A 23638-nucleotide genomic window follows, 5' to 3' on the forward strand; every position below is an offset into this window, starting at 1 on the left:
ACATGAGCACTCAAATTCCTGTCATTCTTAGTCGCCCATTTCTTGTCACATCAAATGCAATCATTAATTGCAGGAATGGAGTCATGAGTTTGTCTTTTGGAAGTATAACATTGGAGTTGAATTTTTTTAAATACGGGCAAACAGTTAGAGGATGATGATGATTCCCATGACATTAACATGATTGACTCTTTCATGGAAGATATAATACTTTTGACCTTATCCTCTGACCCTTTAGAGACATGCCTGGCCCATCCCCATGATTTTGATGATGATATGATTAAGGAGATGGGGACCATACTGGATACTGTGCCAGTTGTCACGCCCCAAACCCAAAAATCAGATTCACAGGAATCCCGATCACCGAATCTAGTGCCAATAGCCTCCGTAGTACTCCATTCTCGGTTCCTAACGTCCATATGCTATATTCTGATTCTAGGATCCTACAAGGAGGAATTTTTTTATTTTTATTTTTTTACATTTAACTCATAATAAGCATAAACACAAGATTAACGAATTCACAAAGGCAACATCATCATCACATATCCACTAATATAATCGTTTCAGTACAATGCTAAAAAGGAAATACATAGATTGAAAATCAAGCTCCAGAAGACCACTCTACGCTCCAAGCTCAACATTGCTGTAACCTAACATCACCTACACACATCTATCGTGCATAAGCTTATAGAAAGCTTAGAGGGTGGTGTAAGTGTGTGCACAAGGTAAGTGTCAAGTATTCAATACAATGCCATAGTCATACAATACCGAAAATACTGGTAATCCATAAATCATGCAATGTCAGAAATAAGCAGAAATATTGACAAGATCATGGATCATCAGAGTAAGCAGAAATATTGACAAGATCAAGAATTATCAGAGTAAGTAGAAATACTGACAAGATTAAGAATTATCAGAGTAAACAGATATACTGACAAGGTCACAAATCATATGATAACAGAGTAAGCGGAAATACTGACAAGTCCATGAGTCATACAATATTAGAATACACAATACAAATCAACTATGCAAATGAGGAGTCATAAAGAACCAAATATCAGATGCAGAGGATGCAATGCAATATACACTCCTGATGAGTAACACTAATAGCGTCAGCCGTACCTAGACCACATAAATGCAGAAATACAATAACCCAATTTGCCGTATGTTGTGGATGTAATGCAACATGCGGTGCAAATGGAATGACCATGCTGGAGTGTGAAGTCGGGATGATAGTACGTAGTATCGCAGGCTATGGGGTCCATCACAGTGGACTTCTATCCAAACTAGTCCCATACCTAGTTTGGATAGTCAGACTTAATGTGGTAAACTCCTGATCTCAGGTTAGTCGCGTGCCCCAACCGAAATCCTGGCCATTGCGAAGGTACACATAACAATTAGTTGTGCACCACCAGCCCGAGTGGATAGTGAATGATGAATGAATGAATGAATATGCAACTCCTACTCACTAAGTCCATATATCAGTACGGTTCATCTCTGAGATCATCACCAGGGTTTAGTACACTCCAAATAGCACTGCCGCTCTCCCAGCTGCACAGTCCAAGTGAGCGTAAGAAACCTCACTATCTGCCTGGCCAATAGTCTGTCAATCCTATCTGGCACGTCGATAGCGGACTCATTCACGAGCTGGTCAAACTCAGCCTAGTATTGGCCCCTACGCTCGGGCGGGTAAGGCCACACCCCCTCCCAATCGACACTACAAGAAAAACGGGCAAAGGCTACGGCCAAAAATCGTAGCAAAAACCCTTTTGCTACAGATATAATTCGTAGCACGTCTGTCGCTATTGGTGGGGTAGCTAAAGGTATAGTTACGGATTATATCCGTATCAATATATACCAATAGCTACGGATTATATCCGTAGCAATAGATAGCAATAGCTATGGATTATATCCGTAGCAATACATACCGTTAGTCCGTAGCAATAGATACCGATAGCTACGGACAAAAGCCGTAGCTATAGTTACGGATTATATTCGTAGCTATTTTTAAAAAAAATTATAATAATACGACCTATTTCCATTGCAAGAACCTGCTTGATTGATAACTCATCTAAGCTTAATGCTGATAGAAATAGTACATAAAATGCAATAAAAAAAAAAAGATACATTTATTACAAATAGCAATCAAATCATACAATGCATCCTACATTCACATTTCTAAATAAACAATACTTCACTTTGCTCAACCAATAATAAGAATTATAACTAAGGCGTGCCCTCATGTGCAAGAAACAAATACACTCCAACACAGTAAACACCTTCCATATGCATTCAATAATGCTCATGTTTTTATAGAATTTTCTTCCTTCAGACGGTCAATTTCAACAAATGCAGAAGATAGAGCTTCTTCTTTCCTTGAAACTGCAGATGTAACTTCTGTGGACTTCGACACAAGATCACTTTCAAGTTCTGAAACCTTTCCCTTGAGAAAATGAATTTCATCCTCCACTGACTTCTTTAGCTTGTCAACCTGTATAAAACAGCATTGTAGACACAATCAAATAAGCATGCCTTTGTGCATATCTCAAAAGGAAGAAAGACAAAAAAAAAAAACACTTTTATATGAAGAAATAAAAAATGTACCTACAAATCTTCTAAACTATGGCAAAATCCAACATGAATAATGTGTTCAAACCTAGGATGGACTTTTAAACTCAAAACTTCAACTCAAACACACTAAAATATGTGACTTACTATAAAAAGTAAACCTACTATTTACAGACGATATCCATTCCTACTAGACTTCATGGTTTTCTTCCAAAAGTAGTAACAGCCCAATTTGGCCTAACCACATTATTCTCCTAATTTTTCGAAGCCCTTTTCATGTTGGCACGTCTCTTACAACTCAGAAGGATCAAAAGTTATATGCGATCTAAAACTTACCATTTTAGTAAAAATGAAAATAAAATAGACTTTTGACAATTCATCAGATAAAATCTCATAAATTTAGCATGGGCAACCCGGCTTAGTGGGGTTTGTTTGCTAAAGTAGCTTCTCTTACCTAAAATAATATATGATATGTTGAAAAACTCATTCTGGTTTGGGTTTTCACGTTTAGGTTTAGGTTTAGGTTAGGGAGTTGAGATTATAATTAGGTGTAGGTTTAGGTTTAGGTTAGGGAGTTCAGATTAGGATTAGGTGTAGGTTTAGGTTTAGGTTTAGGGATTTGAGAATACATTTAGGTTTTAGGTTTAGGTTATAGGTTTAGGTTTAGGTTATAAGTTTAGGTTAAGGTTAGGTTATAGGTTATAAGTTTAGGTTATAGTTTATAGGTTATAGGTTAAGGTTTAGGTTATAGGTTTTGGTTTAGGTTAAGGTTATAGGTTTAGGTTTAGGTTTAGGTTATAGGTTTAGGTTAAGGTTTAGGTTATAGGTTATAGGTTAAAGCTTTAGGGAATTGAGAATTGGTTAAGGTTTAGGTTTAGGAAATCGTGTTCGGGTTTGTGATCAGGTTTAGTTTGGGTTTTCAAGTTTAGGTTTAGGTTAAGGAGTTGAGATTAGGATTAGGTGTAGGTTTAGGTTTAAGGATTTGAGAATACATTTAGGTTTTAGGTTTAGGTTTAGGTTTTAGGTTTAGGTTAGGTTTAGGTGTAGGTTATAGGTTATAGGTTATAGCTTTAGGGAATTGGGAATAGGTTAAGGTTTAGGTTTAGGAAATCAGGTTCGGGTTCAGGATCAAGTTTAGGTTTAGGTTTTCAAGTTTAGGTTTAGGTTTAGGTTAGGGAGTTGAGATTAGGATTAGGTATAGGTTTAGGTTTAGGGATTTGAGAATACATTTAGGTTTTAGGTTTAGGTTTAGGTTTAGGTTTTAGGTTTAGGTTTAGGTTTAGGTTTAGGTTAAGGTTAGGTTATCGGTTATAAGTTTAGGTTATAGGTTATAGGTTAAGGTTTAGTTTATAGGTTTTGGTTTAGGTTAAGGTTATATAGGGTTAGGTTTAGGTTAAGGTTTAGGTTTAGGTTATAGTTTTAGGTTATATGTTATAGGTTATAGCTTTAAGGAATTGAGAATAGGTTAAGGTTTAGGTTTAGGTTTAGGAAATCAGGTTCGGGTTCGAGATCGGGTTTAGGTTTAGGTTTTCAAGTTTAGGTTTAGGTTTAGGTTAGGGAGTTGAGATTAGGATTAGGTGTAGGTTTAGGTTTAGGGATTTGAGAATACATTTAGGTTTTAGGTTTAGGTTTAGGTTTTAGTTTATAGGTTTAGGTTATAGGTTTTGGTTTAGGTTAAGGTTATAGGTTTTGGTTTAGGTTTAGGTTTTAGATTTAGGTTAGGTTTAGGTTATAGGTTTATTAGGTTTAGGCTTAGGTTATAGGTTATAGGTTATAGCTTTAGGGAATTGAGAATAGGTTAAGGTTTAGGTTTAGGAAATCGGGTTCGGGTTTGGGTTCGGGTTCGGGATCAGGTTTAGGTTTGGGTTTTCAAGTTTAGGTTTAGGTTAAGTAGTTGAGATTAGGATTAGGTGTAGGTTTAGGTTTAGGGATTTGAGAATACATTTAGGTTTTAGGTTTAGGTTTAGGTTTTAGGTTATAGGTTTAGGTTTAGGTTTAGGTTTAGGTTTAGGTTAGGTTTAGGTTATAGGTTATAGGTTATAGGTTTAGGTTTAGGTTATAGGTTATAGGTTATAGGTTAAGGTTTAGGTTTAGGTTATAGGTTTAGGGTGTGGTTTAGGTTAAGGGTGTGGTCCCTACAAATACCGATATAAACACGGCCTGTCCAAATGGTCAGGCCCCTCCAATGCTATCCATAGGAAATGGACAATTTCATCATGGTCATAACAACGGTTTTCACCTACCAGGGACCCCCGCTCAACATCCAGATAGCTCCGACGCATATCTGGATCTGCTTCATCAATTTCGAGATAATACATAAACACGGGCCTATCCAAATGGTCAGGCCAACCATATTGTTGTCCATAGGAAATGTACAGCTTCATCATGGTCATAACAATGGTTCCCACCTTCCAGGGACCCTCGCTCAACATCCGGATAGCTCCAACGCACATCCGGATTTGCTTCATCAATTTCGAGATAATATATAAACATGGGCCTGTCCAAATGGCCAGACCACTTCATCAATGAATCATTTAGTATGAAAAACTCACCAATTTAGCTAGCAAGGAGAGAAAGTGTGAGTGCTTGGAATGTCGCCCTTTCTTTGAATAATGGATGCATATTCCACAATGCAATCTGAGAATGAGTAAGTTTTTTAGTTACTTCGACAATGCATATGGGCATAGATTTACATATAAAGATTTTAAAAGGAAAAAAAAAACTCCATTCATGGACACATCCATATGCACATGCATGACATACCAGCAAGCTTCTGAGCTCGAAGAATATTCTGTCGTCTTTTCCACCAGCATAAAATAAGTGCAAGTGCTATAAATGCCCCCAACGAAATGCCAACCTTAGAGCCAGTGGAGAGGTGAGGCCCACACGTAGGTAGCCCCGGTATACCACAAAGGCTTGCATTGCTGGTAAAACTATACATGTTAAACAGTGATTTTAATAATACACAACATAAGCTATTAAAAATTAGGCTACACTACATCAATAGTTCATCATTATCAAAATGATGCTGACTCACATCCAGTGTACACACAAAAAATATGCTACTGAAACCCAGTCGTCAAACTGTCACAACCCACCATGATCATGAATGGAGTATAAGGCTGAGAATAAGCGTATTTGATAATCTTAACCATCATCGTTTGAACAACTCACTTGAGCCATTGATCATTGGATGGTTATGATCTTCTGATCAGTGTGACTTTCAGCCTCTATGGTCCGTCCACAATGGCATCATGACTTAGTCATTATGGACTTACATGGATGCCACATGCCCAATGGATGAGTCACCACCATTTTGAAAGTGATGCCAAACTAATAACACTAGTCTAACTCTTGAATAGTAGTTGTCAATTGTCATGGACTACCTCAGGCATTATATTTTCACTAATTGAAAGGAAAGATAAATATGGCCTCATAAGTTAGTAATCATTCTTATAAATGACAACTTGCTTGAAGCTAGCTCTATGGAGAGGCCGTCCTCTTGAGTTTCACAGGGACTCTTCGAGATAGAGAGTTTCCATCAAGATCCCTGCACCATGGATCAAGTTCAACTTATTTGAATTGCCTGTCATGTACCAAAATCCAATGAAAATCAAATGTGTGAGAGATTTACGTGTATTTTTTTGGCCTGTACTCGACCAGTCGTGAGTATCTATGACCAGTCATGCTACGACCGGTCATGTATACCCACGACCAGTCATGAATCGTGTGGAGTCACTTAAAATTTGGGAGAAATCACTTTCTTCTTCATTTCAACTTCTCTCTCCAACAAGGCGACACACGACTAGTCGAACCCATATTCCAAAATCTTCAAGGTTAGTGCTCCATTTGAATTTTGCTTGTAGATTTGTGTCTAGATTGCTTCTATTTCTCTTTTGAAGTTGTCTATTTTGAATTTAGTTGAGATTTGGGGATTTTCTTTTGAAAAATCTGATTTAAGAAAATCCATTTCTCAATCCATTATAACTCTTCATATTCTTGAAATCATTGTTGCATATGGCTTCTAGAGGAATAAAATCAACATCTCGTGGTCCGTCTTCTTCTTCCAGATTAGCCCCTATCACTAAGCATCATCTTAGGGCTCCTAAGGACGATCCATCTTATGTTCGGGACATAAGATTACGTAATGTTATTGTTGAACATCCAATAGATATTAATCATGTTGCTCCATTTGATATTTTTTCTATGCTCCAATCTGTAGGTTGGAATAACTTATTGCTTTGGGGTGGGCCAGCATACCGGTCCATTGCCCAATCCATGTTTGCATGCATATGTGCTTTTTCACTGGAAAATTTAACTTTTTCTATCTCCACAAGAAAAGGGTCATTTGAAGTTGATCGACATTTGATTTCAGCCCTTATGGATATTCTAGTGAATGATGAGGGTATTCCTATCCATACTTTATATGATAAACCCTCTGTTGCTGAAAAACGTATACTAACTAATGACTTATACAATTTGGATGTACAATGGATGCATAAAGGGAATGCGCTTCCTTCAAGGTATTTGTTACCCAAATACAGAATTCTTCACAAAATCTTTATGTCTAACTTGTATCCTCGGTCGGGTAACAAATCTGAATTAACGTCCTTCATGGTTCGTATTCTTCATTCTATTGTTAGAGGTGTTAACATTTGTTTACCATCCTTGATTTGTCATTTCATCATTCAGTTTCGTCTCCATCTTGGTCATAGTGACATTCCTTTTGGATATTTGATGACTGTGTTGGCTACACATATGTCAGTCGACATGCCGGTTGGAGAAGCCCCTATCCATCATCTGATATTTAAAAATTCCAATATCAATAAGATGAAATTGGATTACCTTCCTGGCCAAGGTGATGGTGTTGGCGGTGCTGAAGCTGTACATGAGGAAGAAGCTGGTGATCTTCCTCCTGATGATATTAACATGGATGATATTTTTGAAGAACTTGAGTCTGATTCTACAAATAATCTAGATTATGAGCCTTCTTCATTTGATGCACATCTGAGTGCATTGGAAGATAAAGTTGAAAATCTAAATGTTAAGATGGAAAACATGTCTGTTGCCCATGATTTAGAGTTCAAATATATGCGCAAATATCTTAGGCGCTTGAACAAAGGCATGCATCAACTTGATCCTTCCATTCCTGCTCCTTCATTTGGGTCAGATTAGTATTTTTAAGTTTACTGGTTTGTAATAACTTTATTACTCCTGACTTGTTTTGAGTTTGTTACTCTTTTTAACTTAGCTTAGTCTATGAATTATGTGTGTTGCTTATGCTATGTTCTCATATCTTGACTAGTTACCTCTCATATTTCTCATTGATTATTTCTCCTCAGCCATCTGTTCTGTGCTTCCTTTGTCCAATTGTGACAAAAGGGGGGAATATGGATATTTTATGGATTGTATATGGATATGTATATCGATATGGATGTTGTCATGAGGAGGTAGTAGCATTAGATTATATGGTGTTTTATGAGTATGTTACTCAGGGGGAGTATGTGCAGAGGTGTGAGCAGAAGTGTGCAGAAGTGAATTGAATATTGATTTACAAGTCTGCAGGATGCTGGTTAATTGTAACTAGTGCATGATTCTTTAATCAGATATTCTGTGTTATGTAACATATCTTGAAAGTGTGTTTTGTCACTAATTTGACAAAGGGGGAGATTGTAAGTGCCATAATTTATAGCCCTTTGTGTTGTCAAATTTGTGGTGCCAAAGACACCGTTATGAAGCTTGCATCTGTGAAAAATAATGCTCTACTCAAGATCAACTTAGTTTAACAAGCATTGTTCACAAGTCAAGAATCTCAAGATGCTTTCAAGTTCTACCGCAAGATCTCAAGAAGCTTTCAAATTTGAGCTCCATCAAGACTTCAAGCTTCACTACTTTCAAAGGTCACTCGTCTCTAAAGTTTCAATGTCCTTACTTCACCATTGAGATATGAGTAACCTTAGGTTGACCTTTAGAGTAGGTCATTTTGGTTACATAATTCATATGTTTTATATAAGTGAGTTTGGTATGTTCTAAGAAGTCCTAGACTTTGTTCGACTAGTCCTAGCACTGCTTCGACCTGCCTAAGAAATTCATGGATGAGTCGTAAGTTTGTTACAAAAATTAAAAAAAATTTGTGAGGCTTCGACTAGTCCTGGGGACTCTTCGACCAGTCGTAGGTACAGTGTCGACTGCATCTTCGACCTGTTGTAGAGCTACGACTCAATATGCAGCGCTCAAATTCGACTTGCTTCGACTAGTCATGTGAGCCTACGACCAGTCGTAGGAGACCCACGACCAGTCGTAGACCACCTACGACCAGTCGTAAAACTGTCAAATCTTATCGCGCCTGAATTTTTCAAATATTTATTGGTTCTACGACCAATCATAGAGGTCCTTAGACCAGTCGAAAACATGATTTGCTCACCTATAAATAGTGCACGATCTCAGAATTAATTAAATTGAAAATTCAATTAAGTTAATTTAATTCGATCTTCTGAGAGATAAGTCGGTGCACCATTTAAGCTAAGTGTGCATATTTAATATTCTCTTTCTTTAGCTTTGTTAATTGATTTTGTTTCTTGCATTCCAATCTAATCTGAAAAGTGGAATTGTTATTTTCCTTTTTCTGGAATCAAAATCAATTAGAGCTAGCCCTTTTGTTTTAATTTTAAATCTATTAGAACCTAGAACCATTATAAAGTGAGTATTGGACATTGAATTTTGACATTCAAATCTCTACTCCGACTTGGTTCTTCTGGGCTGCTACAACGAAGGAGAAAATCAGGTATTTTACAATTTGTGTAATTTACATTGTTTGGTTTTATTTGAGGTTAAGCCAGAAAAATCTCAAAGTTGTTGGTTATCTGAGAAGAGCCAGAAAACTCAGAAGTGAGGGTTTTTGAATTGTGTAAGCCCTTTGAAAAAGACACAATTGTGAAGGTTTTGGGTGAACCTGTGAAAACCTATTTGATAGTGAACGCTAATATCCCCTGTGTGAGGATATTAGGAGTGGAGTAGCATTCTGTGTGGCTATTGTTTAACAGTTGGTGAACACACAGGCGAACCACTATAATTCTTTCTGTTGTGGATGTGTGATTTATATTTCCTATCTTTTATCATTCAGGATTGTGGAATATATGTGTGAATGTGAATGTTGTAATCATTTCATTTCAAGCACAGTGGGGAATGTTGTAATAATTTAGATTTATATTTCAGCATTATATTTTTGCTATCTCTTTATTATTACGTTGAGCTTCAGTTTCTCTATTTGTTCTAGAAATAAGGTTGTCCTACCATAAACTTTGGTTTTTGGTGTAAGGTTGTCCTCAGAATAATTTTCATTTATATTTCTCTATTTTAGGTTGCTTTCCATTCCTATACTGTGATTGGTGTATAGTGTTATCTATTCCTTGTTTCATATTCCGTTGTATTTATTTTTAATTTGGCATAGTCCTATTCACCCCCCCTCTAGGACATATAGCTTGGCCATTTCAAGATCACTCCGCTAATAGCTTGCGACATATCTTTTTTGGTCAGAATCGGTCGGCTCTTTTGGCTTGGAGATTGATTACAAGCATATTCTACTATGAACCTAGTTGGCTTGAAGTAGAAGAGTGTTTTACTTGTAGAATTTTCCATTGTAATTTGGCTGAAATTGTAATTCATGTCAGAAGATCAAATGATATACTATTGGCAAGAACTTGAATAAAATTACACTTTACTTTAGAGATGAAGGGGAAGATTTTCCCATTGAAAGTCGTCATTTTGGCTTCAATATGACGCCAAACAGTGATAAAGTCCTCTCAATGATTTCTACATTTATATCTAATAGGAAATAAGTCCCCCAGTGGAGTCGCTATTTTGTTTCAACAATAAACAAAAGGTATTTGATTTGGGGGATTATCTTATTTAATAATAATGAAGAGAGAATGAGAGAGCAATCATCATAAAGTATTTTATTCATTCTGAATTCATTTACATCCTTGTTTCTCCCTTCATTCCAAAATAAAGTAAACATAACTACAGAATACAAGAATCAAGTAAGTTCAAATATTAATTTTAGTAGCATTTTGAATCTAATATAATCTTCAAACTGAAGAATTTATTGTGCGGAATGATATTATCTTGGTTGATTTTGTAGCCTCAGAGAACTTTGCTCCTTTTGTATGAATCAAGCTTTCCATGACATCTTGAGATGATAATTCATCATTGGGGGCTTACTATCCGTGCAATAGACCTGTTGCGCGGGCAATATGTAAGAATTTTCCATTGGTTGCGCAGACACGTACCCCTTTGTGCGTCGCGCAATAGGTACACTTTATACCTTGATGAATTCTTTAGAAATCTCTGCTCTCCACTTTCTCTCAAAGTCTTCAAATGAATTTAACAAAGTGGGCAAAGGGGTATTTATAACTTCTCACACGTGCGAACTCTTGATTCGCGCAATCATGATCTTGAAAGATAAATCCTATTCTTCTTCGCGCAATCGATCATTATATAGTCCTGTTGCGAAACCACCTTACCACTATTGTGCGCCGCGCAATGGCACTCTCAACAATTTTCTATTGTGCGCCACGTAATCAACATATATTGGTTCACATCTCTTTCAATTTTCAATTTTCCTCTTTCTTCTCTTGATTTTTTATGCTCCAACAACTTGATGTCGAACTCGCTCGATTTGATTGCTCATTTCGTAAGTCTCCCCGATACTTCAAGTTTTTAAAGTACCTAACGAAGAGGTTGATTGGTCCGGATGACGATGGTATGGGCTTCGAAGTACGGTCATAAGCGACACGAAGACATGACAAGGGCTAGGGCTAGCTTTTATATGTTGGGATATCTGATCTTGGCTGGGACCAAGGCCTTGCTGACATAGTATACTAGTAGTTATTTCCCTTCTTCCTCTTGGATGAGAGCTGAGCTAAATGTCGCTGTTGAGACTGTCAGGTATAGCAGTAATGGTTTTCCTTACCTTGGCTTTGAGTGCAATGGTGGCGATCCCAGATATTGCTTGAGTTGTTAAAAGGTGAGCTCGCATTCTTCCGTCCATTCTGTCTTTAACTACCCTTTTAATTGCTTAAAGAAGGGAAGGAATTTGTCGGTAACTCGAGATACAAAATGGTTCAAGGCGGCTATTCTTCCTATAAGGCATTAGACTTCTTTTGTCGTTCTAGGTGAGCTCATGTCGAGCAAAGCTTGATTTTTTTTGGGGTTCACCTCGATGCCTCTTTGACTGACCAAGAATTCGAGGAATTTTCCTAAGCTGATACCAAAGGCGCATTTTATGGGGTTCAATTTCATTTAGTATTCTCGTAGGATTATAAACATTTCTTCTAGGTTGGAGTGTGGTCTGCAGCCTTAATGCTTTTGACAAGCATGTTCGCCGAGGGAGGTGACTCGAACCAAGTTCGGAAAGCTCATGCCAAAAGTATCAATCGCTCCAACTCGGAGCATCAGGTCCTTGTCGCCAGCAAGCCCCCAAAAGAGTAGAAGGTAACACCTTGCGATCTAACCTTCAATGAAGAGGATTCCCAAGGAGGTCATCATCCCCATAATGATGCGCTTGTGGTTACTATGACTATAACTAACCACAAAGTATTTTGGATTTTGGTGGACACCGGAAGCTTGGCCGATATCCTCTTCACCAAAGCATTTGACAAAATGGGAGTCAGAGGGCCTCAACTCCGAGCAGTCAAAACTCCCATACTCGGATTCACGGGAGATAAGGTCACATCAGAGGGGTCAATCCAGCTCCTAGTCACATCTGGAGATGATCAGAACCAGGCGACGACCATGATTGACTTCCTAGTGGTGGATTGCCCCTCCGTCTACAACATTATTCTCGGGCGACCTTCACTCAACGCTCTTCGGGCCGTCGTGTTGACGTACCATCTCGCGATGAAGTTCCTCACCGAACATGGTACCGACCGAACATGTTACCGAATTGGTTAGGGGAGACTAATAAGAAGCTCGACAATGCTATTCTATGGCACTGAGGAACCAGCACCAGGCAATGGCCATCACCTCTCTCGATTCCTGAGAAGACTCAACTGAGAGAGGGCGACCTATGAAAGACCTCATTCTCGTCCCGCTGGACGACTCCGACCTGAACTAAACAGTGTAAATTAGGTCGTCCCTAACACCACCATTACGAGACGAAGTCATGAGCTTCCTTCAACGATATACCGATGTATTCGCGTGGTCTCATCAAGACATGTCGGGCATCAACCTGAGGGTTATGGTCCATAACTTAAATGTTGACTCTGACTATCGAACAATCCGATAAAAGTGAAGAGCATTTGAGCTCAAGTGATATGCCACAATTAGAGACGAAGTCGAAAAACTCCTTAAGGCTGACTTCATCGAGGAAATCTACTATCCAGACTCGATAACCAATGTCATCTTGGTTAAAAAGTCCAATGGGAAGTGGTGGGTTCTGTTGATTACACTGACCTAAACAAAACCTGCCCCAAGGACAGCTTTCCTCTTCCCATGAACGACTAGCTCGTCGACAGCACGAACGGACATGAACTCCTGAGCTTCATGGATGCTTACTCAAGCTACAATCAAATCGTTATGCATCCTTTTAACAAGCATCTCGTCAACGTAAACTTCCATGGAGCATCTTATCTGGCAAGCATACATCTTACTAGTGAGCCTTTGGTATGTCGCCCCGACGTTCTTCAGTCTAAAAGGCATGACCTTGTAGCAATAGAGTCCTTTGTCTACGACGAAAGTCTTCTGCTTGTCATAAGTATGCATAGAGATTTGACTATAGCCTTAGTAGGTGTCCATAAAGCTCATGAGTTCATGTCTGGTCATGCTATCGACGAGCTGGTCGATCCTAGAGAGAGGAAAGTTGTCCTTGGGGGAGGCTTTGTTAAGGTCAATATAATTAACGTTGTTAAGGTCAATATAATTAACGCAGACCCGCTACTTCCTATTGGACTTTATAACCAAGACGACATTAGCTATCCAGTCCAGATAGTAGATTTCCTCGATGAAGTCGGTCTTGAGGAGTTTTTTGACTTCATCTCCGATTATGGCATATCGCTCAGGCTCAAATGCTCTTTGCTTTTATCGAATTGGTTGATAGTCAAAGTCGACATTTAACTTATGGACCATAACCCTCAGGCTAATATCGGGCATGTCTTGATGAGACCACGAGAATACATCGCCATATCATTAAAGGAGACTCATGACTTTGTCTCATAATGGTGGTGTTAGGGACAAACCGATTTACACTGTTCAAGTCGGGTTGGAGTCGTCCAGCAGAACGAATATGAGGTCTTCCATAGGGTGTCCTCTCTCAATTGAGTCTTCTCGAGGATCGAGAAAGGTGATGGCCATTGCTTAGTGTTGGGTCCTCAGTGCCATAGAATAGCACTGCCAAGCTTCTTGTTGGTCTCCCCTGACCAATTCGGTACCATGTTCGATGAGGAACTTCATCGCGAGATGGTACATCGACACGACAGCCCAAAGAGCATTAACTGAAGGTCGCCCGAGAATAAAGTTGTAAACGGAGGGGCAATCCACCACTAGGAAGTTGATCATGGTTGTCATCTAGTTCCGCCCATCTACAGAGCTTACTAGGAGCTAGATTGACCCCTTTGATGTGACCTTATCTCTCGCAAATCCGAGTATGGGAATTTTGACGGCTCGGAGTTAAGGCCGTCCAACTCCCATTTTTTCAAATGCTTCGATGAAAAGGATATTAGCCGAGCTTCCGGTGTCCACCAAAATCCAAAATACTTTGTGGTTAGCTATAGTCATAATAACCACAAGCGCATCGTTATGGGGATGGTGAACTCCTTGGGTGTCCTCTTCGGTGAAGGTTAGATCGTAAAGTGTTACCTTCTGCACTTTCAGAGGCCTGCTGGTGACGAGGACCTAATGCTCCGAGATGGAGCGACTGATACTTCTAACGTGAGCTTTTTGAGCTCAGTTTAAGTCGCTGATGGGTTGCTCATTCTTCGCATCAGCTCATTCTTTCCTTCTGTTAACATATTCACACAAGTGCCTATTGTGGATGAAGGCTTCAATTTTCTCTTTTAGGTCCAAATAGTCATCAGTTAAGTGGTCGTGGTCTCGATGGAAGTGACAATATTTTCGCTTATCTGCTTGTCTGCATCGGATTTCATCTTGTTTAGCCATGTGAGGATTCATTTGTCTCGAACCTCCATTAGGACCTGCTCGGGCATCATGTTGAGAGGGGAGTACAAGTTGAACCTGTTGTCAGGTCATCTATTCAGGTGTTGGCTCCTTGGCGGCTCACTGTCTTTCCTCCTCTTGCTGCTGTTAGCTGAGGCAGATTCTTCTTTAGATCATCTTTCTCTGGTCGAGCTTCCTTTATTCCAGCAGCTTTCCGCAAGCTGAAGAGCTCTTTAGTATTAGAGTATTTTTTAACTCTATTGAGAAGGTCGGTCATCATTGTTGGGGGGTTTTTGTTGAATGAGAAAAGGAACCTTCCATCTCTTAGGCCTCCCATCATGGCAGTCAGAGCAATCTCTTCTGAACGCACTTGCACCTGCATTGTTTCTAAGTTGAAACATTTGATATAATCCTTCAACAGCTTACCTTCTTTCTGAACTATATTGAGGAGGTGGGAAGCTGGTTTGAAGCTTTCCTTCCCCCCAATGAAGTTGGTGATGAAGGCTTTGCTGAGCTACGTGAAAGAATTGATCGATTGTGACTTCAATTACCAGAAACACTTCCGAGCTGCTCTTGCTAGGGTTAGTGAAAATGCACAGCACATGATTGCGATTAATGCACCGTGCAACTCCATCCAAACCCTGAAGGACTCTAGGTACTCGGCCTGGTCAATGGTTCTGGAGTATGGGAAGATCTGAAGCATACGGAACCTCAGTGGGAGTTGCACATGCATGATGTCAGTAGTGAATGGAGGCTTGGTATCTTCCAATATTTCCTCTACTGAGGTTGGGTTGTTCAAGTGGTAGGCCTATCGTATGTCACCGATCTGACCTCGCAGGTCATTGAGCTCAGCTTCCCAGGGATCACCACTCACAGCCGCAACCTCAGTGGTTGCTTCGGGTGTTTTGTCGCGGTTCTTTCTGTCCAACTCATGACATAGGTCGAAAGCTGCCAACACGGTGGTGCCAAAGGCATGAGAAGGTGTCAGCCTTTATGTTTCGAGTTGTCGACTCTTGCGGGAGATAACAGGCACGTAGGATGGTTCGGGTAGCTCTTAAGCCATCGGTCCTCCTACTTGTTCGGCCCCTTGTGTGGGACGAGGCTGTAGCTGCTTCATGGAGTTCATATCATTATTCAACACTTCAACCTCCTGCTTGAAGGAGACAAGTCATCCTCCCCAACTACGGGATCGTTGCAACGGCCTTGTAGGCACAGAATCAGCCAGCAGCTAGGAAGAGGAATCCTGATGGCTAGTGGACTGTTCCAGTGGTGCGAGGTTAGGTGCAATCGAGGAGGCCGAAGCTTTCTTCTTCCCTTTTGCCATTGTTGAACTTTAGTGAGATGAGAATGGCTTTTAATGTCGTCTTCCTCATCACCGCCGTCATCACTATCGGGTAAAGGAACAGAGCGTTCCTGACAAACTCTGGAGATCTTGGAATCAACGGAGTTGGTGCTCTTATGAGCATGTTCCTCGGCCACATACTCTGAGTAGGAAGCGAACTCCCATGATGAATGAGCTTCTTCTCCCTCTCTTTCCCTCTTTTTCTCTTTGTTGGAGCTGGCTGCATCGAATTTGAAGGCAATTTCTGATGCTGGAGAGAGGAGAACGGAAGGGCTTATTATTTGCTTGGTTGAGTGTGTAAGGTTCCAATCTGACCTTTTCCCATAGGTCGGTTTGTTTTCCCCATAACACATATGAATGGAAAAAGGAGATGACACTATTTTGTTCACTATCTGGCACACATCTCCTAATGATTTGATCTAGGCAATATTTGAAAAGACATGGATCATAATAAAAGAACTTGTGTACCTCGGTAAAGAATTTCTTCTTATCTTGCGTAGTCTAATGGGTAGGGATTGTACCTGTGGTAAGATAATTGGCAATGTCAGCGTACCAAGGTAATTGAGAGACTGTAAAAAGTTGTTCATCAGGGAACATGTCATTGATAGGTGTCATCTTCATAGAATCGGATATGACAAGTTGAAAAAGATGTTCAGCCATTGCATTTTCTACTCCTTTCTTATCTCGGATTTCAAGGTTAAATTCTTAGAGTAGCAACATTCATCTTAGTAGATGACACTTAACATCCTTCTTAGAAAGAAGGTACTTCAGCACCACATGGTCAGTAAATATGATGATCTTAGATCCTATTAACTAGGACTTAAACTTGTCCAAAGAGAACACTATAGCTAGGAGTTTCTTTTTCATAGTAGAGTAGTTCACTTGGGCAGTGTTTAAAGTTCTACTTACATAGAATAGGGCTTCTTCTCTTTTCTTTGGCTTAGCACTGCCCCAATTACATAGTCTCTTACATTGCTTATGATTTCATATGGTAAACTCCAATCGAGTAGTTGCATAATGGGAGCGTCAGTCACATGCCTTTGAGCTTAGTGAAAGCTTTTTAGCATTCCTCGCTCTACTCAAAGGGAGTTTCCTTTTGAAGAAGGTTACATAAAGGACTAGAGGTGAGATTAAAGTTTTTTATGAACCTTCGATAAAACTCTGCGTGTCCTAAGAAGGATCGTACATCGCATTTGCTCTTGGGTAGTAGTAAGTTAAAGATTAAGTCAATTTTGGCCTTATCCACCTCCATTCCATTGGATGATATAATGTATCTAATGACTATCCCCTTTTGAACTATGAAATGTCATTTCTCTCAATTCAGCACAACATTCTTTTGTTCACATCTCTTTAGCACCAATTTCAAGTGTTCAATGCACTCGTTGAAGGATGAACGGAAACAAAGAAGTCGTCCATGAACACCTCTAAAAATTGCCCTACCATGTTAGAAAAAATACTCAACATGCATCGCTAAAATATGACAAGAGCATTAAATAATCCAAATGGCATTCTTCGATAAGCAAAAGCGCCAAAAAGGCATGTGAATGTGATCTTTGTTTAGTCCTCACAGGTTATCTCTATCTGATTGTAGCCTGAATACCCATCAAGGATGCATTAATGGGAATGACCCATTAGCCTTTCTAAGATCTTATCAACAAAAGGCAAAGGAAAGTGATCATTCCTTGTGACAGTATTCAGTTTTCAGTAGTCAGTGCACATTCTCCAACTAATAATGATTCTAATTGGCACGAGTTCATTATTCGTATTGGCAACGATGGTAATCTCAAACTTCTTAAGTACTACATGAGTTGGGCTCATAATTGGCTATCGGATATAGGGTATATAATACCCACATCCAATAACTTTAACACCTCAACCTTAACCACTTCCTTCATATTTTGATTTAGAAGGTGTTGTGGTTGTCTACACATTTTTTTGCATTATCTTTGAGGTGAATACGGTGAATACAACTCAGAGGGTTTATTCCCTTGAGATCCGTAATCGTCAATCCAATGGCTCATTTATGTTCTTTGAGAGTATAAATTAGCATACTCTCTTGTTCCTCATCCAAGTGGGAAGAAATCACCACTGTATATGTTTCATCTTGACCTAAGTAGGCATATTTAAGATTAGTAAGCAACAGTTTAAGGTCAAGCTTGTGCCTTGACACTAAACGGTGGAGGATTTAAGTCAGTTTAAAGTAATCTTTCAAATTTGGGCCTTTACCGGTTAGTTTCAAGTACTAGCGTAGCATCAAGAAAGGCATCTATCTCCTTAATCATATCATCATCTAAATCAGTGGAGTGGGCCAAGCACATACCTAAAGTGTCTAAGTATAAAGTCAAAAGTGACTTATCTTCCATGAACAAATCTATCAAGTTAATCTCATGGACATCATCGCTATCCTCATGTTGTTTGCACATGTTGATTCAGCTCAAGTGTCATGTTCCCAAGGGATAGTTTCATAATTACATTCCAATAATTGATTATGGTGTTTGATGTAGCTAAGAATGGTCGACCAAGGATGATAGGAATCTGAGTACTAGCATCAATGACGAGTTACATATCTAAAACAATAAAATCTACTGGATAATAGAATTTATCAAATTATATCAACACAGCCTTAATCAGGCTTCTCAATATACGAATCAAACGATCAATGAGTTGGAGTGTGGTCGTGGTGGGTTTTAATTCACCTAGGTCAAGTTGTTCCTAGACTAAGTATGGGATCAAATTCATAATCACCCCCAAATTAAGTAAAGTTTGCTTAATCTAGTGGTCCCTAATCACACATGAGATGGTTGGGCTATCGAGATCTTTGTATTTTTGGGGCACATCTTTTTTATGATGGCACTCATTTTTTATGTCAAAAAATTATTTTTTCTGAACATCATGCCTTCTCTTGCCTGTACAAAAATCTTTCATGAATTTGGCATATGATGGATTTGTTTTATGGCATCCAACAGAGGGATGTTGATTTCACCACTTTTAAAACCTTTAAGATATCCTGAGTGTTGGGTAGAGGTTTTGGTGAGATCAACCTTTGTGGGAATGAAGCAACCGGTTTGTATTCTTTTTCCGGTTCTTTCCCATGTGTAATATCGCTTGGCCCATCATTTTTCTTAGATTCTTTCAAGTCCTTAGGCTTCTCAGCCCTTATCAGGATATTTTTGTCAATTATTCTTCCACTTCTAAGAGTCTTGATAGACTTTGCTTACTCCACATGTTGATTCGAAGAGCTAGGGTCACTTATCTCGTATTGCGGTTTCGGGTTAGGTATAGGTTGAGCTGGAAGAGTCCCCTTCTCCCTAACAACAAGTTGTGACTCTATTCTTTGAATGGACTATGCAAATACTCCCAAGGATGTTCTAATATCCTCGAATACTTGTAACATATTCTGATTGAACTACTCTTGATTACGCATGAATCTTTGAACTGTATCCTCTTCGGGTATATTTTTTGAGTTAATGGCGAAATGAGGATTGGAGGAAGAGACCCTTAAGGATTTTTGTTTGCACTAGATGTTTGTCCATTCCTTCAACTGAAGTTCGGATGATTCCAACAACTAAAGTTGTACATGTTTGAGATGGAAGCACTGAACAGCCTTTAATAATTGTTTACAACATTGGATTGCTCATTCAACAATTCTTGGAATGCATGAATCGTAGGACATTCATGCATCAAGTGTATGTTACTAGCACAAATACCGCAAACAAAATCAACGGTCTCATCAGGTTTGACTGTTTCAATCTCTTCAATTCCATGGCCTCGACCTTTCTCGTAAGGTTAGCCACCCTAGCGTTGATGTCATTTTCTTCCCTTAAGATGTATATTCCTCCATTTTCTTTGGACTGAATTGACTTGGGATTGGTGGGTTTGTATGAAGTATCCCATGATTGCATGTTTACAGCTAGCATATCAAAATAATCTCACGCATCATCAAAATCTTTGTTCATGAATTCTCCATTATACATCATCTCTGCCAATTAGCATATGGGTGAAGCCAGTCTATCATAGAAAAATCTTATGACATACTAAATTTTGTAGCCATGATGTGAGCAAGTACTTATGAGGTCCTTGAACATCTTCCAGCATTAGAAGAAAGTTTCTTCCTCTTTCTACAAGAAATTCATAATGGCCCTTCTAAGGGTATTGGTTTTATGAACTAGGAAGAACTTTTTAAGGAACGCATAGGTCATTTCAGGCCATTTCCCAATCGATTTTGGTCTCAATGAGTAAAACCATGACTTGGCCTTCTCCTTTAATGAGAAAGGGAACAAATTTATGTCAGGTGTTTTTCGGCACATTATTGAAGTGTAAGGTTGCTACAATTTCGTCAAACTCTTTGAGATGTTGGTATGGACTCTTAGAATCTAATCCATGGAATTTTAAAAATAGTTGGATCACTCCCGGCTTAAAATTCATGTTTCATGCATTATGTGGAAATATCATGCAGGAAGGTGTGCTCGTCCTAGCTAGTTGAAAATAATCACGTAGGGTTCTAAGTGGAGGACCACTATGCACATCCTTCTCATCTTATTGCTCCTCAACATGAAGATAAGGTTGATTCTCAGCAAAATTTTTGGCAAAATCAAAGGATTTTAGGTATTGTTTAATCTGGTGATAGATAGGAAATCCTTTAACTAATCTTCCTTCACTTAAGAGACAAATAGTGTTATCATGAACTCACTTGGGCACGAACCACTTTCACTCAAATTCTAAAGCTAAACCTACTAAAAGCTACATAAAAATAAGAAATCTAAAATAACTAAAAACAAGAATGTGAGAAGGATAGTACCCGACCGACGATTCTAGGTTCGATTCTACTAAATAGAAGAAACAACATTAGTATCTAAAAATCTTAGAAAAACCTAATCTAAAAACGTGATGAAAACTAATCATAGTCTTACACTAATTCTAATACTAAGGTATTTCATAAAGACGCAGTTGAAGTCGGCAAATGCACTAAAAACTTTTAAGACAAACTCCAAGTGCAATGCTACGATGTAATAATAACTCGATGAGACCGATGTTGAACCCACAATGGCTTATAATTGTGCAATTTTTGGAACATTTTAGAATTAGAATTAGAATTAACTTATGGATTTTGATTTAAAAGGTAATGACGTAATTAAAAAAGAAATCAACAAAGATAAAGCACTGGAGCGCCAAGGATTTACTTATAGACACCCTTAATGTCTAACTCACTTAATTCAATCATATAACTCAATTAGAATCGAAGTCCTATCCTATCCAGTCGGACAATAAAGTGGTTAATTCATCATTCATATACAAACATAAATTTGAACTTCAATTGAATTGGTTCCCACATAAAGCACCAAAGTATTGGTAGTAGGGAATTCAAAACATCTATTATACCCTTAGTATATGATAGATCAATGAATTTTACAAATCAATCTCTTGCAAAATAGATAAGCAACCATCATTAGTTTTCCTAAACATCTAATGTGCCTTGAGTCGACGATGGATAAAAGTGAACTAGAAATAAATTATTTAACAATTAAACCAATTGCTTGAATCAAAGTAAACTCAGAAATTAAAGACAACTACAAGCTTCACCTCTTAGCCATATCTAAGAGATTAGTCAATCAAAGACATGATTGAACTAAAACTCAAAAGAAAAACATAAAAACCAAATAAGAACCGAATGATTGGAAAAGGACTCCGCAGAACCTCCACAACTCCTTGATATTTCTCTTCTACCCTAATTTGTGTTTTGGAAAACTAGATTCATCCCTTTATATAGGAAAAATCTGCACTGACCTAGAATCGACTTCAAATTTACGCACTTTTGTTTTGCTTCGTTCGCTCCGACTATGGCCTTCGACCGCACCGAATATTACTTCAGTCACACCAATTAGTTTTTCGGTTGCAAACGAATTTCTCTAAAATAGATTTAAAGTCTCTGACTCCCTCAGGTCGCACCGAACCTTCCTTCGATCACACCTAAGTGTCAAGCCGAATTTCTTCTGAAAATCACAATTTCTTGTTGGACTATTTTGTGCACATTCAGTAGAAATAAAACAATCTCAGGTGGGATCGAACAGTCTTTTATTTTTGTTAATGCACTTTGTGATTTTGCCAACTTTTTCTTTCTCTTTTGCAGTTGGTTTTCTTGAATTTTTGGCACTTAAATTCTTCATTAATCACCTCCATGGGAAATCATACATAATTAAATATTTACTTAGTCATTTTTTGAGCATTTAATCTTCTTTTTAATCATTCTTTTCATCTTATCTCTACAAATAATCTCACATAGAAAATCATACATAATTAAATCAGTTAAACACATCTATACTTATAAAACCAATGCATAATAATGAGAAAATATACAATATTTCATAATTAACAAAAAAAAAACCCTTTAAATTATCTTTCTAATAAGTCCAAGATCACTTAATTTTAATGAATATTAAGAGATATGTGCCCAATTTATTAAAGAGGTGTAGCTGAAATTTGTAAGTAATTTGGGTCATACCATCAAGTGACTTTAGACCCACTTTCCAATGTTTAAAAGGGTTCCAAATTAGGTGATTTTAACCCATCAGAAAGATTATCGAAGTAACTTTCCAACGAGCACATCAACATAGAAAACAAAGCGATAATGAGGCAAATATGAGCATTTTCGCAAAATGTGTGTAGGAACCATGTGGGAGGCAGCACAACATGTGCCGCCACCACACTTTTGAGTCCCATCTACCATTCACCAGCATCCACGAGAAGACCCGACCAATGCCACATGGTGGGAAGCACTCCACGGTACTTTAAGTGTCAGTGCCACGTGTCCCTTTTCGCAATTCAGGTGAGCCATGCTAGAAGAGAGATAAAATTTCTTTTACATTGGCGGTTGCGTTTGGATTCTGAAATTCCTAAAATACCCTCGGCCCATCCTCTTTATACCATCCATACCATCACTTTAGCCTAATGAGAGAGTTCCCATCCTCTTCACAAATCATAGCCCTCCACCTCACCTTTTTCCCCCAAATTCACCAAAACCACAACTATGGTACTCTCTTTACGTACAAATACCCATCACCCTTTCATTTCTACACATGCCAAAGAGAGGGAAGATGAGAAAGCTTTCACTCATATCTCCCCATTCTCTCCCCCTTAACCTAGATCATCTAGCTCTAGTCATTAACACGTCCTGCCCAACCAGCCTAGCTTATCTTACTCATCCTACCTATGCAACCTAACCCATTTTACCCTCCCAACCTAATCCATCTTACTTGTCCTACCCAACCAACGTAGCCCATAGAAACCTTCTAAACACTCCAATTCAATTTAATTAATCCAAGCCACTCATCCAAACCTCAACTCATATCTAAGTTAATCCAACATGTTCAAAGCCATCATCCAATTAATTCAAGTCATTTCAACGGACAAAATCTTACAGAGTATGGTCGAGGTTGAAGACGTCTGGACATCTTTTTCTATGAAGAGCATCGGGTCTCTTCTTCCCTCTCTCATATCTACATTTGTCGGTCATTGCATGTGGCACACTTCCTGCTTCTTTTACTTTTCTTATAATTAGTTACAACACTTCTCTCTCCAACCCCT

The 23638-nt window shown here is 38.7% G+C and overlaps 1 long non-coding RNA gene across 1 annotated transcript; it reads right to left on the reverse strand.

The window, feature by feature from the left end:
- Window positions 1-2162: 2162 nt before the first annotated feature.
- On the reverse strand, window positions 2163-6193 carry LOC131247137 (uncharacterized). Its single transcript, XR_009171552.1, has 3 exons — window positions 5329-6193; window positions 5118-5202; window positions 2163-2488 (listed from the first exon to the last, which is right to left on the reverse strand). It is a non-coding gene; the product is annotated as an uncharacterized LOC131247137 (long non-coding RNA).
- Between the last annotated feature and the right edge of the window lie 17445 nt (window positions 6194-23638).

This window comes from Magnolia sinica, chromosome 1 (genome assembly GCF_029962835.1).
Source record: "Magnolia sinica isolate HGM2019 chromosome 1, MsV1, whole genome shotgun sequence".
Taxonomy (NCBI): domain Eukaryota; kingdom Viridiplantae; phylum Streptophyta; class Magnoliopsida; order Magnoliales; family Magnoliaceae; genus Magnolia; species Magnolia sinica.